General features: G+C 35.4%; 1 pseudogene; it reads left to right on the top strand.

The window, feature by feature from the left end:
* The first annotated feature begins 3,995 nt into the window (after window positions 1-3,995).
* Window positions 3,996-13,590, top strand: LOC131045610 (F-box protein At2g27310-like; annotated as a pseudogene).
* The last annotated feature ends 1,641 nt before the right edge of the window (window positions 13,591-15,231 follow it).

Raw genomic sequence — 15,231 nt, 5'->3', positions numbered from 1 at the left:
TCCACTAGGCCTTAACGTTGTTAATTTGATCAGCTTCTCCACACCATTTCACAAATAAGGCTCTGTCTCTATACTGTTCTACGAGCATAGCTATGATCTTGGACAAAATCACCATTGATTTGTTGCTCTTCCTTGGTTCAAAATCCTGTTGTGTGCCCTTCTTCAGGACCTTATACCAAAACTATCCATTCCTATTTTTTCTTGACTATTGGGGTCACTGCTTTTTTTTTTTGCCAAGTCTGATGCCATTCCTAGTTCCCCACATGTCTTCTACCATTCAAGAGAATTGCATTCGCCCTTGTAGAGAAAGTAGGAATATTTGATAATCTCTTACTCCACCTATCTATCTTGGGCCTTGGTTGGACAAATGCCTATTTTTCCTACGTTCACACATTCCTCCATTGGATCGTGAGAGTGTTTCTGGTGTTCCTGCAAAAATTCACATTTCTGCGAATATTTGCCTGCGAATATTTTAATTATTGATCCACACAAATTTATTTTTTGAAAAACTTATTCTCATTATTTATATATATATATATATATATATAATAATCCAACTTATATAATAATAATAATAAAATGTCAAATGAGAACTAAAAAATGATGTGTGTCAAAAAAGTTGAATAAGCCATCTACAGATTCTAGAGATTTCTACAAACAATAAGATCATCCTAATTTAGGTTTTAAAAGGAAATTTGTGTAGCCCCTTTTTTTGAAATGATGACAAATGAATAAAACTTATAAATTTCTATCTTCATTAATTGTGGACTCTTTATTTTATTTTATAACTTTTTGTCTAAGAGAGTGTGTAAACTCAAGTGTTTAGTAGGAACAATCCCATAACCCATCCTAACATTATCTATTGATGTTTTTCTTCCATTTTTGTCTAAGTAACATGTCTTGGGTCTTTTCATGTGAAGGAAAATTGAATACAAAATCAAGTCATTAAGAAAGTACAAGATATCATATTTGTCAAATTTAAAAGAATAGCTACCTTGGTCCTAGATGATGGAAGTTAATGTAGTATGCTCCTAGGAATGTATATTCTTCTGAATCCATCCTTTGTATCAATCATACCTTCATAATTATATTCATGCAATTATATTTATAATTGGCACCCCTATTTAGCTAGTATGTTGTCTTCTTTGAGCATTTCAAACATACTTTAGGTGTCTAATTGTGAATACAAATCTGGATATAAATAAGATGTTCAATAATCAACATACTTCATAGCATAACTATGTTTAATAATTTATGGTGATCTACATCCCTCTATTAAATCTTGCGTAAGGTTCCTTTACTAAGGTTATCAAGACAAAGATAGTTATGTGCATTGAGTATTTTAACTCTCAAACTATAGCTTTAATTCTCTAGCAAGGCATTTACTATCATTACAATTCCTTTTTCAATGGTTTTGAGGCATGATTTCTTAAATTAAGATGGGTATAGGCCAATAAATAAGAGATGGAATTTGGCTTAAAGAGTCATCCTTCTTAACCAAGCTTAGACCCACTATATCTATGTGTCGATTTGGATCTTCAATCACGCTTCCCTAATATCAAAGGAATTAGAATATGTTACCAAATATCTAAAGTTGGTTTAACATCTTTGAAATCATTTAATATTTGGAAATTTACAAATATAGGTAGACGTTGAATAGTTTTGTGTATTTTGATGCTTGGTTATTATGCAAATGAATATAGTTTTTTTGACACCTTAAGAGAGTCATTTCTTTAGGGACAAACCTTATATAAGGGAGAGGACCTAATGTTGGTGAGGGCTATGTTGTGCGAGGGGTCCACATCTATAGAAGATGAGTCAGCCCAAACAAAAAATGTTATGGTGTAGACCCCACAGGCTAAACAACATATTAAGTCTGGAGAATGTCAGTCAACTTTGAGTGCTTAATATTTTTAAACCTACAAATAAATTAAAAAACGTATGAGATTTAAGCCATCTACAACTTGCCAAGTCAAAAAAGATCCCACCAAATTTGCATATGTTTCCTAATTCAAGCCACGGTGACAAGTTTGGAAATTAATAAAACGTCTAAAAATGGATGAGACATTACCCATTTAAAAAGAAATTACGTTACAAGCACTCGAGTTGAAAATGTGGGTCCTACCTAATCAAATTTAGAAAAATTATAAACCAGTCTCCAAGGGTTGGTTTAAAACCTCATTTAAATAGAAATGACGGGATTCCACTGATCAAATAAGTCGCATGAAGCATCTTACCCCACGTCAAAACTTCTTTGCCAATTTTGACCCATGTTTTGTTAGTTATAAACGAGCAAAGAAATTAATACAAACAATAGAAACCTAATAACATAAACACAAAACACAAGTTTAATGTGGTTCACCACTAAGTGGCTACGTCCACCAGAAACGCAGGGAGTTCTTCTATTAATAAATAATGCAAATACAAATCTCTACAATACATGACTGTACACATCTATATATACATTCACATTCAAGTTTGGAATGAAGAGTCTGGAGAAGATGAAAGGTCCTGACCGTTGGGCTTCACATCCCAACAATCCCCCACTTGAAGCTCAATCGACACAACCATGCCTCAACATTCCCTGCATTTCCAATTCTTCACCTCGCAATCAGGCACATCAAAGACTTCAATTTTGTCAGATTTTGCTCACAGACTGTACGGATTAGTCTTCTCCAAACCAAATCGTAGTAAAAAACATCACTGCCTATTACTCTTGTAGGCACAAACTTGCACATTAATCTATGATGAAGAGAAACATTAGTTGATTCTAAAACAAAAAACTCAGCAGCAAATTCTTCTTGTTCTGGGCCATCCGTGAGCATCCCCTCACGCCACCAGCAACCCAACCTCTCATCGTTCAATAGAATGAGCTTCCCAGACTTGTACATATTTGTTTGTGACATGGGCAAAATCGTCTTTGCAAAAATTGTATTGAGGGCAGCCAATTCCTTTTGCAGCTCTTCATTTCTTTTTTCTACAGAAAACTCCCACTCTTTTGTAAATTTCTCTTTCAATTCTGTCATTTCATCTTCCATATGGCATATTCGCTCTGCGAGAATAAAATTTTCCTCCCGCAGTTTCTCAATTTGTTCGTATAGGTAATCTTTTGAGTTGTAGGCCTCACCTTCTTCAGGGTCATCTTCATTTGCCAGTTCCGAGACAATGCATCCTCCTCACCCCAGGAGGCATCTTCCTCATCTTGGAAGGCAAACAAACCAGTCTCTTCTTCTTCAAACAACGAATACAACAAACCCTCTTTTTCTTCAGACGAAGTCTCCTCCTTTTCCCAACCATCCCACTAATGTCGTTTAGTTTCAACCTCCACTTGGACATCACTCTCTACCGAGTCTAGATTGCCAAGAAATTTTTCGATGACTGATTCAACTTCATCATCTGATTCGGCCTCATCATCTGAAACTTTAGCCTGTTTGTCGATAACATAAAAGCACGCAGCTCCGGGATCAAACACAAATTAAGGGCACCCATATCCAGGATCAACTATCCAATCGGATCCCATCTCTGCTCAAGCCAACCGTGGCTCTGATACCAATTGTTAGTTATAAACGAGCAAAGAAATTAATACAAACAGCAGAAAGCTAATAACATAAACACAAAACACAAGTTTAATGTAGTTCACCACTAAGTGGCTACGTCCACTAGAAATGCAGGGAGTTCTTCTATTAATAAATAATGCAAATACAACTCTCTACAATACATGACTGTACACGTCTATATATACATTCACATTCAGATTTGCAATGAAGAGTCTGGAGAAGACGAAAGGTCGTGACCATTGGGCTTCACATTCCAACATGTTTTTGTATAAAATGAACAACATAAATACCTGGTTATGAGCAGCTCTGCTGTAGATCAGACTTTGAGGATATTGACGAGTTTATAGTCTACTGCGAACGGTTGTTTTGGAAAATCTTTTATTTAAAATCTGCCCATTTAACTCGTTTTCCTCAAATCATTCAGTGCCCACCTGAATTATGTCTTCTTTGAATGGTGATCTCATAACATAAATCTTAGGACGTGTGGATGGCATAACACTTGCAAATGCAGGGTGTGTGTCATCCCAATTTTGGGATGGTGCAAGGCAGGAGACTATATGGGAAGACGCATGTTCGAATCTCTGGCCCTCCACCCTGGACACAGATGTTAAACAATTCATCTCTTCTTCGTTGGGTGGGTTCAAAAATTTCTATGCAAATTGCTTTCCATCCATTGCCTATGAAAGTAGTGAGAAAGATTTCAATTGCAGTGAGATGAAAGAGATTTGTGAGCTTCATACTTGTGTTCCCACTGACTTTGTTTCCCTTGTGGATGTGTGGTACATGGACAAGATTGTCTTTTCCAAAATTTTGTGGGGCATTCCTAATGCAAGTGATTTTGAGGATTGGTTCTGTAATCGCCCCTTTAGAGTTGACTTCGTTGATTTTTATGATTTAGAGAATGAGGATCCCACTAATGGAGATATGTTTCCTACAGTTGTGTCTTTTGACAAGGTGAGTATGGAAGATAAATTTTTGGGGCATTTGATAGAAAATATTAGGTTAAGCTGGATTGTGATAAACAAGAGAGCAGGGGAAGCTGCTAATCTTTCGAGCTTGAGACCTCTGCTAGGGGAGATGAATTTTGATGCAGAGTTTTTAATGCGGTTTGGCTCCTTCTTACCTTCTCAAAATATATTGCCTCACAAGGATGTCCAATGTATCCTTGCCATAAGGATTAGACTGTCAAATAATGATAATGGCAGTATGAAGATTGCTGAACTTAGCATGCAGTTGGAGGACATGATGGGAGCTCGTGTTAATGGGAGGAACAGTCTGCTTATACTAGAAAGAGCTCTAAGTTGTAGGAAAAGTAAGGAGCATCATCAAATTTTCCAATCATAGCAGAAATACTTGAGCCAACAGAGAAAACTGAAAGAAGCAAAGATGAGGAACGAAGGCGTTCTAGACACCCTCTGTACTTTAAGTGGCATTGTTTCATTTGTTTCATTTGCTATTTAATTTTCAGAATGATTTCTGCCATCTGAGCTCTGTGATCCTCAACTGTTGCATTATTTTTCATTTAAAATTTCAGTATGAAAAGTTGCTCCAGAGAGGTCAAAACTAATTTTTCTCTATGTTTTCCGTGAATTTTCTTACATCAATGTTCTGGTGACGAAACTGATCATCATCTTGTGATTTTGATGTACCTTTCTTATCAAGCAGCTATAATCCAAAAACATTGTTGATGAAAAACAGAGTTTGTATTTTCATGAAAAAAACAAGAGAGCTTGTACTTTCATAATTTAATGTTCCGTACAGATGACACATTTTCCGACCAAGGTTAACTGCTATTCTACCATGATGTCTGCACACTGGCACATTGCATGGAATAGATTCAGTGAATCCATTCTTAATCAACTGTCATGGTGTACTTTCAAATTTTGAATGCCCTCCTGTCCGGCAATGGCTATGGGCTTCTTTAAACAGGGACGCGTCTATTCTAGTTTCAAAACAGCAGTATGAATTGACTAACATGCGTGTTAGTCACACATTTTACACCGTCAATTTTGCAATAAACAGTTTCGATTGACTAACACACCTCTATTACGCTGTAGAAAGGTTAGAATTAGACTAACTTTTAGAGTAAGGGTTAGGGTTATAATACAATTAGGGTAAGGATTAAAATAAGTGTTAGGGTTATTCTTATTATTAGGGTCAAGGATAGGGCCAAGGATAGAATTATAGTCAAAGTTAAAGTTAAGCTTACAATTAATGTTAGGGTTAGGATTAGGTTTAGGGTTAGAATTAGGCTTATCCTTAGGGTTTGAATTGGACCGAGGGTTAGTATTAGAATTATAATCAAAATTAGGATTAAAGTTATGATTAGAATTACAAATAGGATAAAGGTTAGAATTAAAGCTACGGTTATAATTAGGATCAAATAAAAATAAAATTAACTTTAGGATTAGGAATCGAATTAGGTTTATGGTTCTAATTAGATTTAGGGTTAGAATTAAGGTTTCATTTTATTATTAAATTTAGGGTTAGAATTGATGTTAGGGTTAGAATTGAGGTTAAGGTTATAATTAATGTTAAAATTATGGTCATGGTTATTGCTTGGGTTATAACTAGAAATTGTTAGAATTAGGGTTACAGTTGGGATTAGAATTAAAGAATTATAATTAGAAATTGTTATAATTAGGGTGAAAAACTTTAATTCTAATCCCAATTGTGAACCTAATTCTAACAATATCTAGTTATAACCCGAACAATAACCAATTGTTACACTTGAAAATTTATTTATTTGCCTTTCTACAATGTTTGGAATTGTATTTAATAATACTTGTATTTATAATGATAAAAATTGTATATTTATATTATTTACAACAACTTACTTGGCAAGTCCACTGCTTATAACTAAGGATTTAGGGCCACATCATCAAATTTGATGCCACATCAATATGCCGATGTGACATCACATGATTGCTTACTTTTTACAACTAATAGTAAATTTATTAAATATAGTATAAATAAAATATATAAAATTAAAACTATTTTAAAATATATTAAAATTTATTAAGTAAAATATAAATAAAATTTATTAAAGAAATAAAAAATATACTATAAATAAAATATAGTTTAAAAAGTATATATTAAATAAATATATAAAATAAATTCCAACTTCTACTAAAAATATAATTAAAATTTAATTATATAAAAAATATAAAATACTAAACTAAATTTAAAAAAATAATATAAAATATAAAATATAATTTTTCAAAAATATAATGTTTTAAATTTTTTTTATAATAATAAGAAAAAAAATGTTTAAAAAGAGGGGCGGAGCACCCCACTAACTGCAGTTACGCATGGGAAAGTGGGGTGCTCCACACCCCTTTTTAAACATTTTTTCCCCCTATTTACCGCATGAAAAACGAAGCCCGTGCGGGCATACAGAAGGTTAGTGTGGAAAATGAGGAAGCCCATGCGAGCATAGGGGAGGTCAGAGGCAACAACAGTAGGTGCATAAAAAATAGGGATGTAGTAGGGGCTATGGGGTGCTATTTAAAGGGCCCCCATAGCCATTGCCCTCCTGTCCCGTCTATCCAGATGCACATTTTACTGACTTTATTTATTAATTAAAACTCAAAATATAGTTATTTTTTATTTTTAATTAATTAAGAAATTAAGTGAAATGTGCATCTTGATGTTTGTTGGTGGAAGGAAATAAAATAAGGGGAAGGATCACGAGCTTGTTGGGTCTTAGGGAAGAGCACTAGTAGTCATTATAGCTAACTTTGTGCATCCATAGATCCTAAACGATACATCAGATTTCAATGATTTTGTTTTACTATCTTCGTATGCAACTTAACTACTTATAGCTATTGGTTTGGCTTCTATGTAGTAAAGACAAACTCTATGGGGTCCATTATGCACATAAGGGTCAAAAAATAGTCATTTAGAAGTGTCATTGAATACCTACTTAAAGATCCCAATAATCATGCACTACAACTACTTAAAAATTGCCAACACTTATGCACAAATGCCTCATTAGTCATGTGCTATGGGTACCAATAAAGTTACACAACTCCAATAAAAGTCTATAAATTTTAACTATTGGGGGTGGTGGGTGGCTATTGGTACATGTGATATTTATTTATGGGCTTTTAGTTACCAATCTTTTGGCTTCTTTAAAGTTAGTAATTGGGGGGTTGGGTGAGTAAGGAGTGAATGGTCATTGGAACATGGTCGATAAATAGTACCCTTCCCTATTTGTTGGAGAATAGGTAGATGTTATTATTTAATTTAGTTTTAAAATAAATTTATGCTATTATTTTTTAATATTTATTTATATTAAACACATTATTACTAACAATCACATTCATAGGTTTAATGGGCATGTTGGCCTATTTTCTTATTTCAATAAAATTTTGTGAGAGATCTTTTTCATAGTCAAATCCTTGATTACATGAATAATGATAGTTTATTAAATACATTGTTTATATGATACAAATCAATGAAAAATAGAACTAAAAATTATGTATCATAGTTAGAATTTTGTCTCACCTAAATTCTTTTAGAATTCACTTATATCATGTTTGAAATTTGGAAATTGATATCATAGGTCATCTCAATATGAATGCTCCTTAAAGGGTGTGTTTGAATTGAAATACACTTCTTGCTAAAATTTGTAAGTTCCCATCATGAAAGGGAAAGCGACTAATTGGTATTGTTGATGCATGTTTCAGCACATGATCACTTGGAATAAACTAGCAATTGCACCTTTGTGTGCAATAGGTACGCCAAAAATGTGTGCAAGGTCATTCACAATTCTTTTTGTCTATTCTTTGCATATTGAGAAGAGAGGAGTGCGAGAGAGACAATGTAAACATTTGTTAAGTGTACTTATATATATTTTATGGAATGTTAAAAAATAACTTAAGTTAATTAATGATAGTCAAGTAATTAACAAGTGTATCTACAATATCGTCCAAGGGGTTGAGCTTAACTAGTTAAAACACTGGGTTCTCACTGTGGAGACCCAAGTTCAATTCCCAATAGGAACATCTAAAATGGAATTCTAAGTTGTGACTCTTGGCCTTCCATAAAAATGGGGAAGGTCTAGGGTCAATCTAATCAAACATAATAATAATAATAATAATAATTCAAAATATTGCGGTTTCGACCTATTACCTACCCAAAAAAACAAACAAGTATATCTACAATATTTAAAAAACAGAATAAAAATATGAAGTGTTTAGCTTAATAATTGAAGAATGATGTGATTTAACAAGGACTCTAGATTAATATGTCATTATGTTTTGAAAGTGCGATCTTTGAATGTTTTTCTTTCTACATTAGATCTCTCTTTTGTGAGAGGACAAGTTTGTTTTTTATTAAGATAAATAGGTTTTGAAGGGGCCTCGAAACCCTTTACAATCAAAGAGCTGCCACCTAAAAATGGACAAGACTACTTGGCAGCGAACCACAGGTTTTTAAAAGGAGCTGAAACCTTTTGGACTTACGGGCATCCAGCTTCCAAAACCCAAAGGTTTCACAAAGCATAAACAAGAAAACTAGGCAGCCACAACCAACCAGATGCTAGCCAACTAATGAAAGATAAACATCACCAAACATGTTTGCACAAACATACGATCTAAGTCAACAAATAATAGACCTCAAGAAAACAAAGAATGAGGGATTTTTCAGGCACCCTCAGCCAACAAGAAGGGTTTTCCCAAGTTCCCTCAACCTATAACAAAGTCTTTGGGCCATTAAAAATTACAAAGCCCAATCCTAACTAAAAACCAACATCGGCCAAACTAGGCCCTTGAAAACTACTAGCATCCAGTCTGTCCTTGCAAGAAGCAAAAAACATAGGGTTTTTCTAGGCTCCCTCAACCATGATAGTGGCTTTTACAAGGTTCCCACAACCAGAAGTAGGGTTTTTCCAAGCTCCCTCAACCTTGAGAGAGGGTTGTACAAGGCTCCCACAACCTGCCTCTAGCTTGCTCCTGAAAAATACAAGAAAGATAGGGCTTTTTTAGGCTCCCTCAACCTTGAGAATGGGTTTTACTTGAGGCTCCCACAACCTGAAACGATGGGTTTTTGATAGGCTCCCATAACCTTGATGACTAGTTTACCATTAAGGATCCCCACCTCAATAGGAGATAAAGGGAAGATATCAGCCCACAAGCCATCATCAACACCCTTACAACCACAAGTCAGGACTTCACCAGTCCCCCAACAACACTTCCAAGCATGTCGAATAACATCCAACTCCACCTCAATAGGAGAGGGGTCAACTCTAGCCACATCTATCTCCCCCTCAATAGAAGATAGGACCACCTTTATAGGAAAAACCAAAGAAACCCAGAGATGCCAACAATGGAGCATAAAGACCCATGCCAAGGAGCCCGATCTAAGAGGGACAACAAAACCCTCACCACAGGGACATAAAGGAGTCAAGAGATATAACCAAAAGAAATCAGATCCCATCTGCAAAAAGACACAGACTGATGAGATTCCAAAGGAACCCACAAGAAAACCTTTCCCAAACAATCAAGATAAACATGGAAGCCCACAGAGAAAAAGGGAGCAAAAAAACCACCGAAAAACCATCGCATGGGAGGAGAAGGAGTCGGGTCTTCAAGAAAAGCTCTCAAATAAACCATCATGAAAAACTCCAAACCAAGGCTAGAACAACTTTCACACTTCCCTCCGAAAAATAGATCAATACCAGAACAAGGAGGGAACAGAAGAAAGCCAGAGCAAGAAAACCCAAAACCCTTCACAACCACCCAAAGCTCAGGAAGAATAGATGAACCACCAAGATGAGCAAAGAACACCACGCACAAGAACAAGATCCAAAAAGAAGGCAGAGGATCCCACAAACAGCCCCAAACAGAAGAAACAACAAACCTCCACAGGCCCAAAACAGAGTAGTCCCAATCCTAACAGCCACGACCAGGACTGGTGGCAGACAACCCATCCTCCACCAGAAGGAGCCGCTCCAAAGCAGCCACAAAGGCCAAAGGCACTATTTCCCCAGACAAAGTTTGCCACAAGGCCTCATTTGCAACTCCCACAAAGATCCATCCCCCCTACGCCCACAATGCACCCACGAAACCTGCATCACATGATGCTTCTGCTTCTCGAATCCATTTTGACGACACAACAAAAAGTGGAAGAGGGGGAACATAACAATCATCTTCCTCTGCACAACTGTCCACCTCTCCATCGCCAACACTGCTGCCAATGGAAGACCTCGCACCTCTCGCTCCCGTACCTCCATTAGGATCCCCATCCTAGTCAACAACAACTCCTCCGCACTACCAGAAGGAAGCCTCCCTACCATCATCGCCATCAGCATTCTCTTCTCCGCCATCAGAGTCTGCTGAATCCCCCGCTCCCACTCCCGCTTCCGCCTTCTCTGCCATTCAAACTCTTGTTAAATAAAAGTGAGAGGACAAGTTTGTTGATCGATGAAAAATTTATGGTTGTTATCTATTCCTTTATGCCTTAATTTGGTGTTGGTAGATGTGAAATTTTATTTTCTCTTTCACTCAATAGATCTATTAATCTACGATCTATAAATTACAATGAACGAAATAGTAGTGGACGCCCTTGCCTTTCCTCCTCTAGCCCCTCTTTGAGCTGCTCTCCTCCAAAAATCTCAACATCATATTTCTCACAAACCCCTTCAGGAGGGTAAGAACCATTCATCATCCGTCTAGGTGATGGACAAATTGCTATTTACTTTAAGGTTGCAAACCCAAAACCTACCTATGCCATTTTGCCTACAACGACAGACCAATTAATAGTGTTCTACTTTCTGTTTCTTTCCTCCTATAACTACACATAAAAATAAAGATATGGGGTGGAGACAGATCCTATTAGAAAAGATAACTTAATTATACCTAAACTGTCTATAAATTTTGTAGCGAACATCTGCAAAGCTACTTGGTAGATGATCCCCAAGTGTAAAAGGAAGAATTATTAGTTTCCAAGCTGAAGTGAAAAAGAGATTGCAGAATAAGGTAAGCTACCACATAGATACAAGCTATTAAGCTTCAATTGTAAAGAAAAGGAGATTGTTGTATGTATTTCGTGTTTGTTTGTAGGTCGAAAGAAGGCGTGCAGGCAAATAAATTAATTGTTCATGAGGATTTAGAGCTCAGTTTCATGGTATCAGAGCAAAATTTGATTGCCCTCTTTGATGGCATGAATGATCATATTATAAAGAAGCTATCATTATATTATAAAGTTATGCTCTGTTTCTTTCTCTGTTTTCTTTCTTTTACAGATCCCAGTTTTCTCAATCACTTACACTAAAATTCTGGCAAAGATTATCAACAACGTTTAACCAAACATCCATGCAAATTTTCATCAGAATCAAATGTCCTTTGTAATCTGTAAAGGTCTAAATTCTTACCTACCAAGTCTGAATGATAACAAATGGAAACCGAGTTACAGACACTGTCCACGGTGAAACGGATTTCAGAGCATTCTCACCATAGATGTGGCACTGCTCTTTGTGAAGTCTGGATTGTTGATTTGCATAATGAGGTTGTCCATTTCATATGAAAAAACGCCTTCGACATAATAAGTCCTTTACTTAAAGGTTTTTTAATAGAAATTTTTTCAAGAGTCTTCTTTTAATTTCATTAGCAAATAAGATTGAAGTATCTTAATTGGTGATCTTTGGACTATTCTATTTAAAATGTTGTAATGGAACTTTCAAGGATTCAAACTTTTTGCCAAATCCAATTTCTTATCAGTTTTTTTTAATTACAAGGACACATTTGCAGAAATTGTAACATGTCCAAATGTCACATCTTTATATTTGGACACAACTTTATTATGATGGCAATTTTACTAATACCCAGTTAATAATGTGTAAACCTAATGACGAGAAAGTTGAGAAACAAGAATAAAAAGGAAAAACACATCAAAATGAGGGAAATGAAGCTCCCAAGCCTAAGGCTTGTCATCCAAGACTAAGTACAAGGAAAAAAACGTACATGTTATTTGAATTTTTAAAAAAAGTACATGTTATTTGAATAAAACTACAAGAAACCTCAAGAAAAGCTACAAAAAGGCCTAGTAGATCCCTTGCTACTACTCCTGTCGCTTCTTTGAAGATATCGCCACCTTCTAACACAAAGAAGAATTCATCTGGAACTCTTGTTAAGATTTAAATTGTTGAGAAGAAGGCTCCAAGGTCTAAGGAGAAGGCTAAAAGACATAAAATTGATTTAATAAAAGTTGAGGACGATGATGAGGAAGAAGAAGAATTAGAGAAATAAAAATATATTTTGAAGAGAAAGGTAAAAAGATCAAGGGAAATAGATGAGGAAACAAATGTAAAAGAAGAAAGCAAAGAAAATGAGAAGAAATCTAAGAAGGATACATTGCAAGAGACCAAGCGTTCAAGCCTTTGAACCTTGAGGCTAATTATGCAAATACAATAATTTACAACAGGATACTTTGAAGAAAACAACAAAATTGTATGATAAAGTGCTTGATGTTGACAAGAAAATAATTGAAAAAGCAATCATTATTTATATGATAACCCATAATAAGAGTTTATATGAGATTGTTGATGAGCTACCAACGAGCCTTGCAAATACTCTAAGCATGGAAAGACATAAATTTATCTTGGAAGAGGCAAAAATAAGGCAATGGGCCTTAGAAAAATGTGTGGATCTTTGACACATGAAGATAGAGTAAGAGCATCGCAGGTGCTAGCTACTAGTTTAAGGACCAAAGAAAGAATCAACATTATCATGGGAAAGGACAAATAAGAAATAAAAAGGTTGGTTAAGAAAACTAAGGAAATGACAACAAATGTTTTGAGTGAAATTTTAATTTAATAGGTGAGGAGATTGCTCCTAAGATTGATGAAGAGGATGCAATAATGAAATCTGCTCGTGATGAAGAAGGAGAACCAAAAGATACATCTCTTCCAGAGGTATATGAACAACAACAAATAGATGCTAATCCACCTCCGACAAGTCAACAAAAGGGTGGAGTTAATGAAGTAAAGAAAGAAGAAACTATTTCAGAGAATACAAAATCACAACCTTAGAAATCTATTCCTCCTCTGGTAAACACTTCAAGTGTTAAGGTGGAGAATAATGAAAAGAATCTGTATTTTTTTGTAGGTGCAATGAAGGAGGATAAGAAAAAAGTTGAATGCGGTTCTAAGACCGATTAGGGATCGTCATCTCCCTCCAGAGATTCTTTCAAGGACTTGTTGAGTCTGCAATTACAATTTCAATCGGTGGTGATGACTCAAGTCTTACAAGTTCTAATGTAACAAAGTCATGCAAAACAAAGAGATACTTGTAAGTTGTATCTTGGTGGTGGTCTTCAACACTCTGCATAGGAGATACTATAAACACACATGCAAAACAAAGAGTTTGTTGAAGAAGCAGTTAAGGTCTTGTAAGAAGGTCTTCTAGAAGTAATGGTTGATGCATCTTTGTCAAGTGTACAACAACTAAACTTGCTCGTTGATTCCCTTAAAGATTACATATCTAACTTGAAATCAAAAGAAGAGAAGAATGCAAAGAAGAAGTTAACTGACATTTTTTGACAAATTCATAATTGCTCATACTGAGTTATACGACAACTTAAAAAAATTTCGGAAATGTTTAAGTGAAGCCATTGCATTGTACTATTTATGTCATGGGTGGTTGGTGTCCACTAAGAGAATAAAGGATTAGATAGACTCTCTTGAGTCTTAGATTGTACAATCTACCAACTCCTATGATTTGAAGAAGGATGAGGATGGAGTGACAAGGGTGAAAATTGAGAATTTGTACTTGCAACTATCACTGCTTGTGGACCAAAATGAGAAAATCAAGAAGTAGTATAATCAACTTAGATATATTCTATATATGAGACTTACCTCCCTCTCAAAGATATTGGAGGAATCAAAGAAAGTAGAACAAGAGACGAGGGCTCTTGGTTGTCTAGATGAGGTAGATAACCTTCTATTGAAGTTTGAATATCAAAATCACATTCTTGCCTCCACATTAGATGAATGGAAATCCACCTTGGCATAGATCAAAGTTATCTACAAGGACATCTTGCCACAACGCCAGTGAGTTGCAAGGAGTTGTAATAGGTGTTGCAAGTGAAGTGTTTTGGTTTCCAAGAGTACTTGTGTATAGCTTGTAGGAGGATAGTTTAGTTAGAGGGTTTATGTATAGTTTTATATTTTGTTCAATATAAATATTGTGGAGAAATAAGCTAAGGGAGTGTACACAATTTTTTGGTAGATATGTACGTAGTGTTGCCATCAATGACAAAGGGGGAGATTGTTGGAGACTTGTTGACCTATTGAGATTTTCTTGGCAATGTATGTTTCCATTGATGTCAAAACTGATGTCTGACAATATGTGTTGTCACTTAGTAGTATGGATCTTTCAAATGACAATATGTTGGAAGATGTTTTGGTAAGTCACTGTTGCAGTATTCAATCTAGAGGTTTATTAGTGGACAACATATTTGTTCAAAGTTCATGGCCGGTTTAATATCTCATGGCATATCTTGTGTTCATAATTGAGATATTTTTCATTATATTTTACATGTTTTGGAGTCGTCTTGATTCTATCATAACTCAATTACATGAGGGTTTGAAGAAAATGAGTAAGTGTTGAATTTGTGAGTTTCACTGGCCGAGGGTCAACAATTTGCTCCACATTTCATCAGATCACATCAT

This window comes from Cryptomeria japonica, chromosome 11, assembly GCF_030272615.1.
Source record: "Cryptomeria japonica chromosome 11, Sugi_1.0, whole genome shotgun sequence".
NCBI lineage: Eukaryota > Viridiplantae > Streptophyta > Pinopsida > Cupressales > Cupressaceae > Cryptomeria > Cryptomeria japonica.
Note: the sequence above shows the minus strand (reverse complement) of the source record. Positions and strands in the feature narration are given on the sequence as shown.